This window comes from Ornithodoros turicata, chromosome 1 (genome assembly GCF_037126465.1).
Source record: "Ornithodoros turicata isolate Travis chromosome 1, ASM3712646v1, whole genome shotgun sequence".
NCBI lineage: Eukaryota > Metazoa > Arthropoda > Arachnida > Ixodida > Argasidae > Ornithodoros > Ornithodoros turicata.
The window spans coordinates 25,390,790-25,408,322 of record NC_088201.1 but is presented as its reverse complement, the minus strand read 5'-3'; the positions used below and the strand labels follow the sequence as shown (position 1 = coordinate 25,408,322).

The window sequence follows — 17,533 nt, the reverse complement described above, 5'->3', positions numbered from 1 at the left end:
TGGTTACCACCAACGAGCGGACGCCTTAGCCCACTGCCTAAGAAATTAACGATGAAAGAAGAAAGTCACTGAAAAGGTTAGCCAGCTGTAGGATTCGAACCCACATCTTCTGGATTGCCGGCATCCAGAAGATGTGGGTTCGAGACCTATACAGCTGGCTAACCTTTTCAGTAACTTTCTTCTTTCATCGTTAAATTCCTTGTGTCCAGGACACGGATTCTATAATTTAATCGTAACCTTCCCTCGCGTACATTTGTCCGTGCATGTTTAAGTTTGATTTTATACTTATTTAAAGTATGCGATTATACAAAAACGAAGAAGAAATGTTCCCCAAAAACGCGACGAGAAACTCAACGAAGACTCCGTGCAGAGTGTTTAGAATTTCAATTGCATTGCCCTTACAGCTTCGCACGATTTCTATCGCTGCTCCAAAGAATGCTGTTCACTGCTAATACTCGAGGAGTATAATCAAAATGGCGCAAAAAACGGGTTGTTTTTGCGCACCAGCCTTTGTCAGTTTTCTTATTTGTCGAGTTTAATATTCCTCGCGCAGCAGCCCTCTTCGAATGCCGAGCACGTTCAACAATGAATAATACAAAAAGAGACGCTTCACTGCGAGCTGTTCAACAATTTTACCAATATTTCGGAGTCTCCTCAATGGGGAGCACATTTCACATATTCACAATCAACTCTGAACGTGCTTCTCAAAGCACCGATCCCTACTGATATATTTCATGGGCAGCAATCGGTGGACGTGACGTTTTTAATAAATGGCATCTGTTACAGTATCTCATAAAATGACCCACGTCTTGCAAACTTTCCCTTCGGAGGAGGAAAGCGCCTGACCACCGTCCATCGCAGATTTTTGAAACCTCTAGAGGCACTTCGAGATTGAGACAGGAAGGCACATACTGTGTATGCGCGCGGGCTTCGAAAACGCACATCTGATTGCCTGCTCTAAAATGCCACGAAGTTTGCAAAACGTGATCACGTTCGGCGAAGTGTCGGACCGTTGACCAAAGATTGAACGTTATTGAACTGAGCTCTAGTTTGATACTTAAGATCTGCCTCAATCGCTGCACGTATAACACTGCGAACGTGTTGGCTAGAGGGCATCAGCTGTTTCATATTCGGCCATCTCGGTTGGAGTTCCGCGGAACCGCAGTTACAGCCATTTCTTTCGTATATATAGCGTCATATGCATGTAAATAACTCAACGAAATAAATAAGTGTCATGGCTGTACACTCTAAGGGGGGAGGGGGCAAGGAAGCAATTTCAGTCCCTTTTGGGGTCTAGATGCATTGCCACAACCATTCGTCCCTTTGGGAAGTAAATGCAGGGAAGTTTATACGAAGTTTAGGGACTATTTGCAGTGCTTGGGAGTAAGTTTTAGGGTCAGGGGAGTAAAATGGACAGTAACGGCAATCTAGGGGACTAGAAGCTGTAATTACTCCCCAGCTTATTCTTTTTCTTTTTTCTTGGGCTCCTGCAGGGCGTGGTGCACGAAATTTACTGAATATTGATGAAAACTGTCCAAGGGTTTGCCAGAAGTCGATATTCCGCGAACGTTTTGGCTTCAAAATTGTAAACAAGAAAGAAATTGCTAAGAAATCGAAAGGAATTACTTCCAAAGGCTCCGCCTTTCAAAGCGGACAACTTGCAACTTCCACAACATGTTGGGGATCATTAGTAGAAAGAGAGAAAAAAAATGCGAATAATATTTCGTGTGAGAAAGTGTGGCTCTACAAGAAAAGGATATTCTGAATTGATCCCGGGTAAAGTAAATAGTTTCTTAACAAGTAAAAGAATATAAAAGAGAGAGAGAGAGAGAGAGAGAAAGTAAGGCAGCCAACTTTCAGCGGATCTTGCAGCGCCGCGTAATGGGGCTTCTGGCAGACATCACCCGAATTTTTGCAGTATATAGTGGAGGCCTCGGGTAGAGCTTTGCGTTCCGCCATCATGCTAACGTCTGCTGACGGCAGTTTCAACAGCTCGCATCATAATGCCATTGAAATGATCGGTGGAGTGGAATATTTCAACGCAATTTAATTAAAGCATGTTCTCCGCTTCACGCGTCATCGGACTTTCAAATCGAATTCGCACGCCGAAAGACAGGACGTAAGTGATTTCCTAATCGAATCACAATGGAAGGCAGCTATATCAATTAGCGGCTCATCGTACAAACCAGGGTGTTCGTAGTTGCATACTTAATTAGCGCGTTGAAAGTGGTCATGTGTAGAAAACAGTTGTTCAAGCGAGGGCGCACCTTGTACGTTGGACCAGCAAACTTCCGCATTTCGAACATTCAAGGTGTCATGCCTGGAAGGTAAAAAAATGGTTCAACAGGAAAATTTATTGACATTCGAAAAAACCTACAACATCCGAATTCTACAGACACCACGCGGCTTAGCCGAGGAGTTCACTGGCACTTGGTGCGATTTTAAGGAAAGGTAACCACAGCGAACATCCCCAAGAGTGAAATGCAAATGTAGCAGCCATCCAAGCCGACAAAGAGCTTGTAGGACAACACAACGGGATGGGACTTTATTCACACGAACGGCGAGAGTGTCCATGCTTCGGCAGGACGCTTGCTTGTGACATTTATTGAGAGCAGTGCGTTGGAGTCATTCTATTAGGACTGTGTGATTCATCGTGCGCTCCGTTAACCGATGATTTGGCCTGTGGCCGATATTTATAGCGAAAGCGGCTGGTTTTTCTTTTTTCTGTTTCTCTTGGTTGAGGGGGTCTGTTTATGGGAGTAGCCGAATTTGTCGTGTGACGAATTCAACCTCTCCCTATTTTTTTTTTTTTCGCCAACATCAACATCAACATCGGCAGCACGCGCTCCCTCCAATGGGAGTATCAAACGTTCCGCGTATTCAGAGCTCATTTTTCGGCATATTCGGAGCGGGCGTTTTTCGGATGTTATTGACTTACTACTGACTTGCTATTTACGACCGCATTAATATCCGAAACTCGAAGGAAAAGCGGCACGCACACACACACACAAAAAAAAAACATGAGACGCTGCCTCGCAAAAACGATTATTGATGTACAGGTTGTCTTTTTTAGCTGCACCAGAACACCAGATTAAGAAGAAAAAAAAGCTAGCAGAGCAGCTGAGATACCGTTTTTGCAGGTGGGTTACTCAGCCAGGGGGACATTCTGTCGAAGAGGGTATCAAGATGACGCTAATTATCTAAAACTCATTAACTGGGGCAAACGTGAGGAAGCAGAAGGGGAGACAATCCTCGTTAAAGGTCACTCTATTTTTCTTTAAACCCTAAAACGAACACGTCTACGTTGAAATATCCATCGTCGAATTTTGCTGCGCAATTGAGCCGAAACCAAAACTGCGCAGATCAGGAGCGCAAGGAGGACTGCGCTCCTTTCAGTCCTACCGGTCCACACATTATTTGCACGCCTTACTTCAGTCTTATGACACCGTCCTTGATTTTTTTTCTTTTTCTTTCTTCTTTCTTTTTTGTCGTTCATTTTACACCGCTGAGCAGCAGAAGCACCGAATAATGCACCCAGAGGGTTTTGTAGTAGGTTGCTGAAAAATGCCTGAAGTCGTCCCTCGTATTACAGCATGCACCATGCATGGAGGTGCTTGTTTTGCAGGTAGTGGACACTGCTATGTTATGATATCACGGATACCGTGCGCCACTTCTAATATTCTAACCATAATAGAATCCCGAGAACTTTCGCTCGCTGTGCTGCGGACACAGGAATCAGTGCGTCATTATGCGCGGCTAAGCACGTCACACTACAAACACCCGCTTGCACGGCAATTAGTCCACCGAAAACCGAATTTTTCAAATGCGATCGCTCAACACCACCGAACAATTCCTAAGGAGCAAAGACAGGAAACGGCAATGCATCCTCCATGGACATTTATACCCCCGGTAGTTTGCACGTCCGTACCAGGTCTGCAGAAAAAAGCACATCACCCAACCTTGGCAATCCGACAGTACTGCCTTGCCGCAATGGACAATCACAAGAACAGGACGGCGATTTTCACTGACGGCTCGACGACGACCTCAGGATCTGCATCTGCATTTGTGGTGCCAGAGCATAGTAGGGAAGGGATCGCGAGACTATCGCATCGCACGTCGTCTACCATGGCTCAGTTAGTTGCGATTAAAATGGCAATAGATTATATAGGCACAAGGGAGATACCGGCTCAGTGGGTTATCTACTGTGACTCCAAGGCTGGACTTCAAGCTATACAATCGTTCTTGACTGGCGGACGTATTAATCCAGTTGTTCACGACATACTGAAAGAATATGCAAGATCGTACATCACCGGTCACGACGTCCTCATCCAGTGGATACCTGGGCATATTGGCATACCGGGTAATGAGGCCGCAGACAAATTAGCGGACGTAGCACATCTTTCGTCAACAAAATATGTGGTGCCATTTTTCAAGGCAGACGTGAAATCGCTACTTCAGTCCATTTCAAGAGCAGGTATGGAGGAACAGTGGCAGGAAGCTGATCGCCGATCATCTCTCCTCTTCAAGATCGATCCGGAAGGGAAATGCCGGTTCCCATCCGGTACACGGAGGCCCATTGAGACGCTGCTGCATCGTTTTCGGTTGAATGTCCCGTACGGTCAACAGTTCCTCCACAAGATTGGGCGGGCTGACTCTGCAGACTGTTCAGTGTGTGCGACAGTGGAGGACACTGAGCACATTCTCCTGCATTGTACAAAGTATGCTCCACAAAGGGCTAGGTTGAGGTATACCTTCGACCGCCTGGACAACAGGCGATTCGACGTGGTGAAAGTGCTCGGACTGTGGGACCCAAGAAAGCGAGACACTGCCTTTGCGGCACCTGAGAACTTCCTTGTGAGCTGCGGCATGGAACTCATATTTTAGGATTTTGTGTGAGTGCCTCGTATCAGTGTGTATCTTTGCATTAGTGTGTATCTGTTTCTCTGCATGTTCTAGTGATATTTATTCACTTGCACCTACTGTACTAACACGCTAATTGTTGGGGATGGGGAATGTACTTTTGTTTGTTTTGGGTTGTTTGTTTGTTTGTTGTTTTGTTTTGGGAGTAGCAGAACTAGCCAGGGGACAAGTTCAATTTCTCCCTGGTTTTCTTTTAAATAATCAATCAATCAATCACTGAAATTTGTAAAAAAAATGAATAATAAATAAACAAACCAAACAAACAACCAGTTTTAATTAAAGCAGTGTAGCTCGTCTGAATCAAATGTCTTCTTCACCGTTGCCCCTATTTGATTTGCCATCAATTCTCTGTCTGTCTGCTGCAACCTAAACTATTCGCAGCGCCGACACTTCTCTCTGACAGCGGTAGCAAGATGTATTTGTTTTTCTCGGCGTGCTCTTTCACTATAGGACGTCCATGGACCTAATTTGTACGCAAAGTGTCACCCTATAACAAAACGCGTTTCCAGAAGCATTCCAGACAAAGCGAGGGTAGCAGAGACGGTGATGACGATGACGAGTTGAAGTTTTGTGGCGCATAAGCGACTAAGGCCACGATGCAGCAGAGACGGTTCCGACAGCGCACTGAGCTCGCAAAGTTATGCAAATCCTCCGAGTCGCAGGTCTGGCAAATCTCCGTCTCCCGCGCAAATCCTTTTCCCTCGTCCGCCGTCGGAGAAACCGCAAATAAATTAATTTATTCGCAGGTCGCTAAAGAAAAAAGGGCTTCGTTGGTACAGGACAGGAGAGAGAGCGCCTTTCAGCGTCGTTTCAGCGAAGCCTCGAGGGACGCCGCTGCTGTCACGCCAACTTCCCGCGCTCTAATACTCAATAAACTATCCCGGTGCTGGCCACAAATCCGCTCTGTAATGGAGAAATTTCCCCATTACTGCGGATGCGCTCCCTCTCGGTCTCTCACCCCCCACCCCCGATGCGGAAATCGATATTTAATAAAGTGGAAGCACGAAATAATTCGCTGTCAGGCCGATATACTACCTCAGTTCCACTTCATTTATTTACATCCAAAGACCCTGTGATTATTCTTTCACATGCGGAGCCATCACGGCACACGAAACGCGCAGAAAAACTGACGTAATGCAAATTACGCAAATCAAACTCAAACAAGTACATGATACGGCGTAGTGAAAACGTCATATGCAGAAATTGGTTGCATCTTTGGGCATTGTGCCAAACGCGTTTAAACGTGATAGCTTTGTTGGAGGGTCACGTGGCGACGTCACGTGGTCACGGGGTGCCACGTGGTAGTTGGGCCTAAAGCCACGGACGGACCTACGCAGTTGGCTTACTGTGCATAACTATCGCTTTAATATAACAGAAATAAAGCACAAAGAAAATGACACCACCTATGCAGTTTTTCTTTTCTTTTTCTTTTTATAATATATGTACGAAAGTAACACTAGACTCAAAAACCATTTGTGTGTAACGCAAGCTTAAGCAACTATTTGTAAAATGACAAATACATTCGAATTAATGTTTAAAAGACCAAGTAATCGGCTCGTTGGAGTGGCAGTTCTTCTCATATATGCTGCAACGCCGAGATTAGTTAAAATTCACTGGTGTTATACTTTCGCGTAATGATGTGACAAATTATTTTTGAAAAATATTTACCAGCACTGCACTTTGTAGGCTATTTGAGAGACATTGCAATTTGTCGATACTTTCAGGAATGATAGTGTGGACCATAATAGTGCTAATGTGGATTATTAGTAAGAGAAAACTTAGATTTAGTACTTAGATTTAGACAAGTAGAACGATTTCTTTATACTTCAGCGAGTGCACTGACGTGAGGAATTGCAGCAACAACTCTTCGACTGTAAGCCTGTACCTTTTATTGTTATTTGTTAACGTGTTTGCGATTCATACGAAGCATTGCATAAGCGTTAATAAGCCTAATCATTAATAAAGGAAATGAAATGAAATTGCATAATATGCTTTCCATTAATGAACGAAATAGTTGACCACAGCTTCACCTCCAAGTGCGCTCTGGTCATGGTCATTTTCGTTTGTTTGTTTTTGTTTTGTTTTTCGTTCGTAACATTTGTCCAAAGCTACATTGTATAGCATTCTACTTCTTTGGTGTCCTCACATATCGAATACCTTCAAGGACACCCAGACCACTGGAATCATTACTCCGATGATCATTACTCGAATACAGAGTGCCAAAGGACACCGAACACATACTGCTCAGCTGTGAGTGCCACGCATGCAAGTCGCGAGGTGCCACGGAATACACTGGGCAGATACGTCAACGGTCCTCTTGACGCCAAGAAAGTACTCAGTAGCTGGGCTGCCGCATATCGCCAAATCGTGTTCCACCCCATGGTTTTCCTTCCTTACCCAGAATATTCTCCAGAATATGAGAGAACTGATGTTCTGAGGCTGCAACAACATAGAAGGGACAAATACATACAAAGCCTCCTTTTCAACGACCATCTTTTCAGTGACTTTCATCTTTCATTCTCCAGAATACTCCAGCGGAAGACGCGCGGAACTTCATTGGTTTCTGCTCAGCACACACCGTAACGGCACCCGGATGAGCTGCAACGGATACGGTTCCCTCTCAGAGACGCGAATATACGGGCTGTTTTTTTTTTTCTTCTTTTTTTTTTAAGGTGTGAGCAGAGGACTGATGCCATTTTTGCGGGCGCGTTACGCGGCCAGACGGCGCATGTAACTACTGGACGACTAATTACCTGAAATTCATTAACTCTTTAATTAGGTGTTTTCGGGAAAATGCGTGACAGCGGAATAGGAGGCAATCATTATTTGAATCCACCCTCTATTTTTAAGATCCTGAAACGAACACGTACTTTGAACCATAAATCGCCAAACACTGGTATATGCAAATGAGGCGAAACCAGAACTGCGCTCTTCTCGAGCGCAGAAACGACATAGCTTCGGCTTATCTGGGCCGGAAAGTAGTCTTTCTGGCCAACAGATCAGCGTTTAATCCAGTCAGCTCGACGGCTACAAAACACGTGGCCCTCCGACGCGAATGGCCTTTCGCTTGCCCTCTTTGTGCTCGAGAAGTGCGTGGTTTCAGTTTCGACTGATTTGCGTAGCTGTATTGGCGATTTATAGCTCGAAGTACGCGCTCTTTTCAGCATATTTAAAAAAGAGAGGATGGATTTAAATAATGGCTGGCTACAATTCTGCTAACTCGTATTTCCTGAAATCATCTAATTAATAAGTTAATGAATTTTACGTAATTAGTCGTCCACTAGCTACGTGCTCTTTCCCACTTGATGTCCGCCTGGCGGGATAACCCGCTTCTGAAAACCGCATTTAAATGGCTGTCGTGTCTTTATTATAAAAATTCTGTAAAGGATAATAACAAAAATGCCCTGTATAGCTTACTTTTGTGGGGGAAGCCGACAATCCAATGTGGAGTCCCTATAGGGACTGGCCGGTCTAGATTTGTGATGCACGACGTGTGCGTGGCTGACTGTGTCGTACACGCCTTTATCATACGAGGGCACCGCCACCGTTACATCTCTTAACTTCGTAACGTTAACCAGCCGATGATCCTCCGACCATAAAGTGACAAAAAGCACGAGCTACTTCATGTTCTAAGTCTAAGCTAACATGTTCGTAAGTCGTACTATCAGTACAAAAATAAAAGTTGTAGTAGAGTAGCGCAGAATACACACACGGACACAGAAGAGAACAAACTATAGCGCTTCTTCGAACATTTTGCAAAGTGTTGAAAGATGCGCTAGTTTGTTCTCTTCTGTGTCCGTGTGGCGTTCTACGCTACTCTACTACAAGTATGTTCCCACACGATCAACGTCTCACCTTGCTAAAAATAAAAAATGCCATCCGGTCGGCAAGTCCAACTGTGCCGATAAACAGCACAAGTCCCGGCAAAGGTACCATACAGAATCATTTTTCCCAGGACACGTTTGCACAAGAAAAAGTTCGAGAAAATGTGAGATATGCGAAAAATTATTACAACGTAACGTTTAGGAAAAAACAAAACAAATGAAACTCATCTTCACTCCAGCAGTAAATATATCGTCAACTTTTATCCGCTTTCACAAACAGCGGCGAAAATAAACCGCTGTTAAACGACGGAAACATATCATACCCGGGTTACCAGAGCGGAAGCAGGCAGAGTCGAACAACGCAAGCAGTGAACGAAAGTGGCGCCGAAAACAGGAAATGATTGTGACGCCCCTTCGGATTCAACGAAGCGAGTCAACTGTCATTTCATTTATGGTTCTACACCTCAGTTCACACCACGACACGTCTCTATATAGTCTCGCTTGCGCTGAAAGCTTCAACTTTTATGTTTTATTGCGGCACGCCTTTCGCGTCATCATGCAGGCACACGGCTATGATCGTATTCCAATGACCGGGAGCGACGTCACTTTGGCTCCGATTTCGCTCCGAAGATGCAACCCAGTATATCAGTGTACAGGTGACAAGTGATTGAGTATACGCATTTGAAAGTATCTGGTCTCTACTCTCATGACTGCCACTGGAAGCTCAGTTCCTCCCATATCCATAAGTAACGGCTATTATGTGGAGAACCATTTTGTGGTGGACAATTTTCCTAAAAGTTTCCGCGCAGCAATGCATCCCGAACGAACCCCTCCACTTCGGTTGCTCCACTGACGCGGGAGTATCAATATACCAGAACAGTTGTTGGAGTTTGCGGTAGATATTCCAGACTCGAACCTTTTCCCATTCTCTTCTGTTGTAGGCAGGTAGTGAACCAATACGGGAGACAGACGTTGCAGGATGGGAAACAGGCCGCCCGGTGCAATAATGTGCGCGTATAGAGAGCCCACGAAGCTTGGCCGCACTAAACTGCATCGGTAATGAGATGCAGTACAGCCGCACACGGCCGTTAACTGTTTATTCCGGCGAAACTTTCCAGGTAATCTGGTGCACACGGAGACCTTGAGGGGACCGTGCTTGTTCGAAACGAGGGAAGTTAGCCGAAACATAGCCCCATTTATCTAGTTTAGAGAAGGGATTGAAGTCGAGGAAATTGGGTTTCGATGGCACGCGCAACGATATTAGGCTGCAATTAAACGGAGAAAGCGGGATAATTAAAGCAAGATGTGGAGAGGCTCCCTGCGCGGACGCCTTACCGCTTCGTGGATGCCGTTGCAAGGAATACACAGATAAAGGTGAGCCTCTGAAGGCTTGCAGTCCCGCGTTGGAGTTACGTCTTCAATCGACCGAAAGGAAGTTCGAAAGCTATTACTTGACTGCTTGAAAAGCCAAATAAGAGTCTTAGCTTCGAACAATCCAGGGAACACATGCAGGCGTCCAGAGTTTACACACGCACAGAAGAAAACTGTAAATGTGCTACAAAACAAAGGTGTTACACTGTGCGCGAACACAGTGAATAAGGGTTTCCCTATGCGTGCTGTTAGTAACCTTTCCCCGAGTCTGGGGAGATACGTATCGCTCGTTTGTGCCTGTCCACGTGCGTATCTCCGCAGGGACTCAGGGAAATAACAACAACAACAACGTTTAGTTTGCCGATGGGCGGTCAAAGTACGCACGTGCCCTGGAAAGTTATGTAAAGAGGGACGAGAGTCAAATTCACAAATGTAGTCTGAAAAAGAGGTATACTTGCGAACACCTCCACAGATACTGTTATCTGCTTGCGAAATTGTACAGCGAGAAAAAATAACGCCGCCCACATTATTCCCTTCTGATTGAAAAATTAAGCTCAAGTTGTCTCGCGACGTAAACCCCCAATTATTATTCATTATTTATAGAAAAATTAAGGCAGAGTTACATCAATCGAATTTTGATAAACTCTCGGAATTCATTCGATCAATTTAATTAATAAATTAACATATATTCCAGATGAGCTCGTTATTAGGGCAGTTCCTGGGATATAAAAAAGTGTTATCAACGGACACCACATAAGTTAGCGTTTAAACATTCCAGTTATTAAAAGCAGGTGCGAATATCCGACACTCTGTACTTTGAGCAAGTTACATTTGGTCAAAGAAGAAATGTTCAAGTGACCTTCCAGAAAGCTACAGTTCCACCTCGGTCGCGGGTAAATGCTGCTGACAATAAAGTATGAAAGAGGAAGTCGCAAGTTACCACCAGTGACTCTACATTCCGCGATTCCGTTCCTGCTCTTTCGCTCTCTCTCTCTCTCTCTCTCTCTCTCTTTGTCTCGCATGCGTTATATTGGGGCTTATTTTAAATCACAATAAGCAACTAAAGCAGTATTCGACTGTCCGCACTTCCTCAGCCAACAGCTTCAAACATCGCTGACTAGCGGAACGCGCGCGCCAGTGAGCACCTTGAATGAAGTGGGAATTAGGAGCAGAACAGAGTTGATGGGAAAATTTCTGGCAGGAAGTCATCGCGCACGCGAAATCCTCGTAAAGCAATGCAAATACAAGGCATACATGAGGTACAGCACAGGAAGCAGGGCGTTTGTTTCGCTGTTTCGCTGGCATTAAAAGGACCTGTCGACACTGGGAAGCCTCGGTACCATCCCTTATCTTTGCCGCTCAGGCATCGACCAGGAGCACTTCCTTAGCACGCGAGATCGTAATAATTAAGTTATGGCAGCCGATCTAAAACATTTGGCAGGACAAAAGGCGCTCGAAAGCAACGCCTCGCATGTAGTAAGACACCACGAGTATACGGTGGCGTCTGTACTTTTCTATTAGTTTTAATATGAAGGTTGGGTTGTGAGGCTTCGTTTGAAGTATTACATGTCCCTTGCCCCTCAGCGAGACATCAGTGGAAGAGACCGTGACGCGTGTCTCTATTCCCTGCACTGTGCTGAAGAGCACCAACTAGGGCGAGAAGGAAAGTAACCTGCTTGATAAGGAAAAATATACTTCACGCCCACCTCTTTCCGGATGGAACTCTGATAAGGAAGTTTGGAACAGGGCTAATATGCATCCAGATATTGGTAACGTGTTTATGAACAGATTACCTGTGTACCAGGCACAATGAAACCTCGCGGGACAGCCATGAGTATGAGCAACGCCACGGTATAGTCTGTCTGTGGGTTCATTTTGCCCACCTGACAGTCTTTGAATGTGTGTTTTCAGCACGCGGCACACAATGTTTAATGTTCCTCCCGGAGAACGACGCGTGTCTAAACAATTTGTACCATGCCACCAAATTACTGCCGCCCCTGGCTGAGTTCGAACCCGCAACCTTAGGATGAGTAGGCGGATATGCTAACAACTCGTCCACAAGGGTCGATACTCGATTAAAGATGGTGGTGATAAGGTTCTTCCTTGTAACCGTGAACTTGTAGTGGTATAGTATGCAACAGCTCAGGTCAATTCCATAATGCTTTCTGCAGTCTGTTTATCCAAAATACGCTTGCACTATCTCAGTCTGCATTGATTCTGACATACGTGCGCGTTTCACACCAAACATGTCATTCACAGTGGCTTGGAGTAATCAGCTCTAGGATGTAAGAGTCAGCATCTATGTTTTTGTTTTTCTTGTTATTGCCAAGGAAACTACCAACAGGTGTCCATTTTAGTTGGACATTTGACTGGATAGGTCACCAGTCATCAAAGGGCGACAATGTGTTAGAAATGATTTCGAGATTTTTCACCTTTTCCATTGACAAGCTAGCCCAACTTAGAAACAATCGCTGAATAATACCCGTACGAATAGCCGTCCGTACAGTATTATGACGGTTTTGGCCGCTTGGCTTTCAGCCTCTAACTAACCATGAAGTGTATACTGGATGCCCTTATATCTTCTTTTGTTTGCTTGATAGCTTTTGGGAATAGCAAGCCTACACCGTGGCTAACCTTTCCCTTCCCTTTTTTGTAATTTTGCATGAAACATATGCCCCCCCCCCCCCCCCTTATATCATTTCTTACAGATGTCGTAGCGGACTAAGTATTTATTTTGACTCTATCCGTTTGGGTTGTTCTTTCTATTTCTTTTTTTTTTCCTTTAGTACTTTTTTTTCGGCGCGCTATGGGGTACCCGGCATCTATGTTCACGCAGGGTACAGTTCCATGTTCTTTTTATTTTATTTTTTGTTTTTTTTTTTTTTCCTGTATAGGGTAAGGTGGGGCAAGATGAGACATTTTTGCTCGACGCCGCCTGTCTCAGAGACGTGTAGCTCCATGCGCTTGAAACTTTACTCATAGGTGGCTCTGCATGTCCGCTTTATTGCACGTGAGAATTGTCCGGATTGGTGTTTGCGTTGAAGAGAAAAAAAATCGGTTACTTCTGCCTGGAATGTAAAGCCCCGCAAAAAACACGATTTTCTGTAGTCCTTTTTCTTGTCAGCTGTGCAGCAGCGTGTCGCAGGCTTATTCTGTCAATGTAAGTCCACATCCTATTTGTTTATTCATTCATCTAGATACATGCAAAATATGGGCACTCTTGCTTACCCTGTGTTTAACTGAAAAATTAATGCATTCGATGATATGCACGGGGCAAGACGCGACAAATTAATGTAATTTAAATATAATGCAATTTAGATTTAATGTAATTTAGAAACTGATAAGTCAACTACTATGTGGCTTTGTGCGTGTTAGGATGATCCCTTTCCACGCCGAGACTGGGAGGTGACACGGGTTCGAATCCTGTCACTGGCTGTGCTGTCTGAGGTTTTCCCTGGAATTTCTGAAGACTTTCCAGACGAATGTCGGCAACAAATTGGTAGCGCGCCAAACTGTACACATGGAACAAGAACGACGAGAAGGGGACAAGCGCACAGGGGGTCGGCACAGTTCCCCTTGAAGTCGGCCCAGGACGCATACTAACCCCTCTGTCCCCCACTCCTTCCTGCTGTCCTCTCTCCATCTGTCCACGTCTGTACCGCTCATAGCCACAGTTACTTCGCGGCGCTAACACGGAATGTAAAAAAAAAAAAAAATCTTGTTCCTCAGAGATTCCCATATATTGCATATATATTGCGTATTGCCTAGGATTTTCCAGCAAAGCAGAAGCGCACTCAAAAGCGAGCGACCAGCGACACATCAGACTGGCGGTGCCTTGTTTGCAAAAGACGGTGGAGCAAAATAGCACCGGGTTCTGTGTGGTTTTAGAGCACATCATGCTGGCGGTGGGCTCAAGGGCCCACGGGCCCAGGGTGGGTGTAGGTGCTTGGATTGCAAAAACTAGTTTGTCATAGTTCATTACCGCGGCGTGTCTCATCTTGCCACACGCAATGTCTCGTCTTGCCCCGAGAAGAGTTGGGGCAAGATGAGACAATCTGCATTTTTGAATTTCTTGTTCCGCGTTTATTTTAGAACCGGCTACGTCCGTTCTGATTTACATATAAGAAGTTCTAGACCTCTGAGAATGTGCCTATGACTAGTTTCTTTGAAAAACACTAAAAATAAAAACTCCATATTCCACTGCAAATTTCTGCCTCATCTTGCCCCACCTTCCCCTACATAGCAGCGTTCGCTACTTATACGGCAAAATGGTTGCGCGCTCTTTCGCATCTTCAAATCCTTAAGTGTTACTCAGTGCTCGAGCTTACGCACTTTAACTGTTGCAAATGACATTGCACGTATACGCATGTTCACTGGCCTAAGCATAAAGAAAGAAAAACAGCTGCTATCAATACAGGCAGAACATACTATGAGACAACAAGTAGCAAGTTTATGTGTTCCAGTCTTCATGTCTTCAGCTACTTCGTCAGATTTGCAAGGATGAGTACACTCATTCAGTACATTTACGACCGTAAACTTGGAACACGAAATACAGCATGTAGCACGCCCGATTTACCCATCACGTTTAGGGAAAAAAAGCAAAAGGAAATACACGGCCAATGAAGACCAGGTCCTAAAAATGAAAAATACTGTTGCTGAGATTGCATCCGGCCGAGAAGACTGGGAAAGTATAAAAGTTATTTTCATTGTTGGAAGTCTTCTGCTGATATCGATCTCAGCGGATGTGCCCGCCGATATATATAAAAAGAAGATATGGGATCAGAAACACATTCGAAGAAGAAACTAAACAAGCATTTGCCCATCTTATCCATCTTAAGCCCACTGCAGAGAGGGGACAGAGAAACGAAAACAATATCACTTGCAAAAGCTCAAGCTCCATTTCGAAGGGATCTCAAATTCTGCCTCATGTGCTTCATCACTTCTTATTCCGAGAACGCTAAGAAAAGCAAGTGCGTGTTTGAAACCGAAGGTTCGCAATTTTGCGTCGCCAAAAAGTGCCATTTCAATTAGCTGCTGTTTCAAATGCCGTATAATCGTTGAAGATGGGCTTCCATTGTCTGCGATGTCTCACGTCGCTTTCTTGCCGCTATACTTACGTACCAATTGTTTGTAGCCTATTGTCCTAATTTTCCAACATTTAGCCAGTATTTAGAAATTGACCGTATTACATGCAGATATTCCTCTCAATATGACCTTGCGTCCATAACACAAAGCGGTATACGGGGCTAGGCTCCTCAAACATGTCCTATGCGTTCACTGTCGTGCACACCTTCGCGCGGTAGATTTTGCAGCACTCCCGACTAGCCCTCTCTTTCTTGGAGCATATGTGGGCATTGATCTCCATTTCCACTAATTGTCTCAGCAACAGAATGAAATTCTCTTTCCTTGCCCCCATGTATATGCTTACCAAGTTGTTCCTTGAAAGCCAACCGTGGCCACCGTCTTCACAAGCAACCCGCTCTCTCTCTTCTGTTTTTCGTGTCGCCCACTTGGAACGACACGCGGGAGGCTCATAGGAGGCGACACCTGCCACAGCCGGGGTTGAGGCAGGCGTGGAATGGAGACGCAAATCCTATCTCAAGCAGACGCGTGCGATTCGGCTCGTACGCGCCATTGCACCGTTGTAGCGCTTCCTTACGGCCTCTTTGTGCAGAAGAAGTCCACGAAGCAATGAAGCATAAAACGTGACAACGCACGGAATCTGTGCCGCTTCCCCGCGCCCGTTTCCCTTTTTTTGGGCTCCATAGCACGTGTTCAAAAAGCGTGGCTGCCGTTCGTTGTTTGAACTGCTTTCGGATGATAACATCTGTCGCTCCAGAGCGCGATGCATCGTGAATCAGATGATGCAGGAACGCGCACACACTCTGCACTTTACTGTAGCCGAGCTGTGTTCCTGCTACAAAGCGCTACGTCTTATTTATGATCCAAACATCTGTCAATATCGTTATCAGGTAGTAATGAAAATACAGCCACCTTTTTGAACGGGCCATATCGGGATCATTTCTGCCGTTTTTGCTTCCAATTTCAAAACCCTTTCTGCTCGGCGGCCCAATGCACATAAAGGCGCTGGCCATATTTACGCGACAATAGCATGGTGTTGTTGGTCGTGGGTGAACCCGGTTATTGGCGAGGAAATAATGTCTGCGTTGCGCGTGTCTGTTACGATTCCTGTACAATGAGGCACATCTTTAGTATACCGAAAGTTTTACTTGTTTTTGTTCATTGTTGGTGTTCTATACATACTGTTTGAAAGGTGCGGCTCTGTTTCCCACTTTACTAGAGCAGAAGATGACACGTCCCATCCTCGTCACCTACCCTGCTGCACAAGCTTCACTTGGCAATCCAAGTACTTAATTGGTATACATTCGATCGAATTGGACATGCAAAGCGTTACGTAAGGCTTCATAAGCAATGGACGGCAACTGGATTGTCCTCGCTTTAGTGATCAGCATAGCATCAAATGGCAGGCAGCGTTGTGCCATGAACGTCTGCCGCTATCTGCGGCTTGAGGAAAACATGCGGCGCCAGCGGGAAAGTGCATCGGCGGCAGTCTTATCTTCAACGGCGTCGGTGTCTTCTTCGCTTGTCAGCCCCTAATGCTCCCTGCCTATTAGCCTAAATCGGGGCGCTAAAATATTGCTCCTACAAATTAGTGCTATAGTGCTGGCGACACAGGAACTGCAGCACTATAGCGCTGAGCGACGGTTCTATGAGCGTCGCAAAATAACCACCGTACACGAGCAGGCAATTTTTATTTAAAAAGCCAGACGAATCTGCGCATGAGGGAAATTTAAATAGAAAAAGGATGTAGTCGATTTCACTCAAGTATTTGTACTATTTTGTTATCATGATACAGATACGGCTTAAACAGGGTAGGATACCCGGGGGGGGGGGGGATATAAGTTTATTGCAAAAAAAAAAAAAACAAAGAAAGAGGGGAAAGGTTAGCCTGGCTCCAGAAGCCGACTTGCTACCCGGGGAATCATTTATATTCAGTCGCATTAATGGTTTACGGATAGTTTAATGTCGTTTTTCGTAATAGTAATATAGCGCAGAGATACATACGGAAACAAAACGACCGCTATTTAACAGGTGCACCTAAACATCCAACGATCAAATAATATGTCTGAGTAATTTTACTAAATTAATTTGCCTAAAACAATTCGATAAACTATTTGTCTAAATGTGATGCAAGAAAGGGGGAGCGGCTTTCTCCGCTAACGTTGCCGCAAAAAAGCAATATCAAAAACAAAGGAAAGAGAAAGGAACTGATGCTTGTCTTGTTTTCTTATGTTCACGTTTTTAAACGCTCACGAGAGTTACTATCCCGTCAGGAGGCGAGTGCTGACAATACCACACGGCGTCTGTATAGCAAGGAATGCACGCGAAGCAAGAGC

The 17,533-nt window shown here is 45.0% G+C and overlaps 1 long non-coding RNA gene across 3 annotated transcripts in view; it reads right to left on the bottom strand.

Annotated features, from left to right (window-relative positions):
* LOC135377692 (uncharacterized) overlaps positions 1-15,749 on the bottom strand; it is an 89,551-nt gene extending 73,802 nt beyond the window's left edge. For all 3 annotated transcript variants that reach the window (XR_010418180.1, XR_010418182.1, XR_010418181.1), the window contains exon 1: positions 15,544-15,749. This is a non-coding gene — a long non-coding RNA (uncharacterized LOC135377692). The remainder of the gene's footprint in view (positions 1-15,543) is intronic.
* Between the last annotated feature and the right edge of the window lie 1,784 nt (positions 15,750-17,533).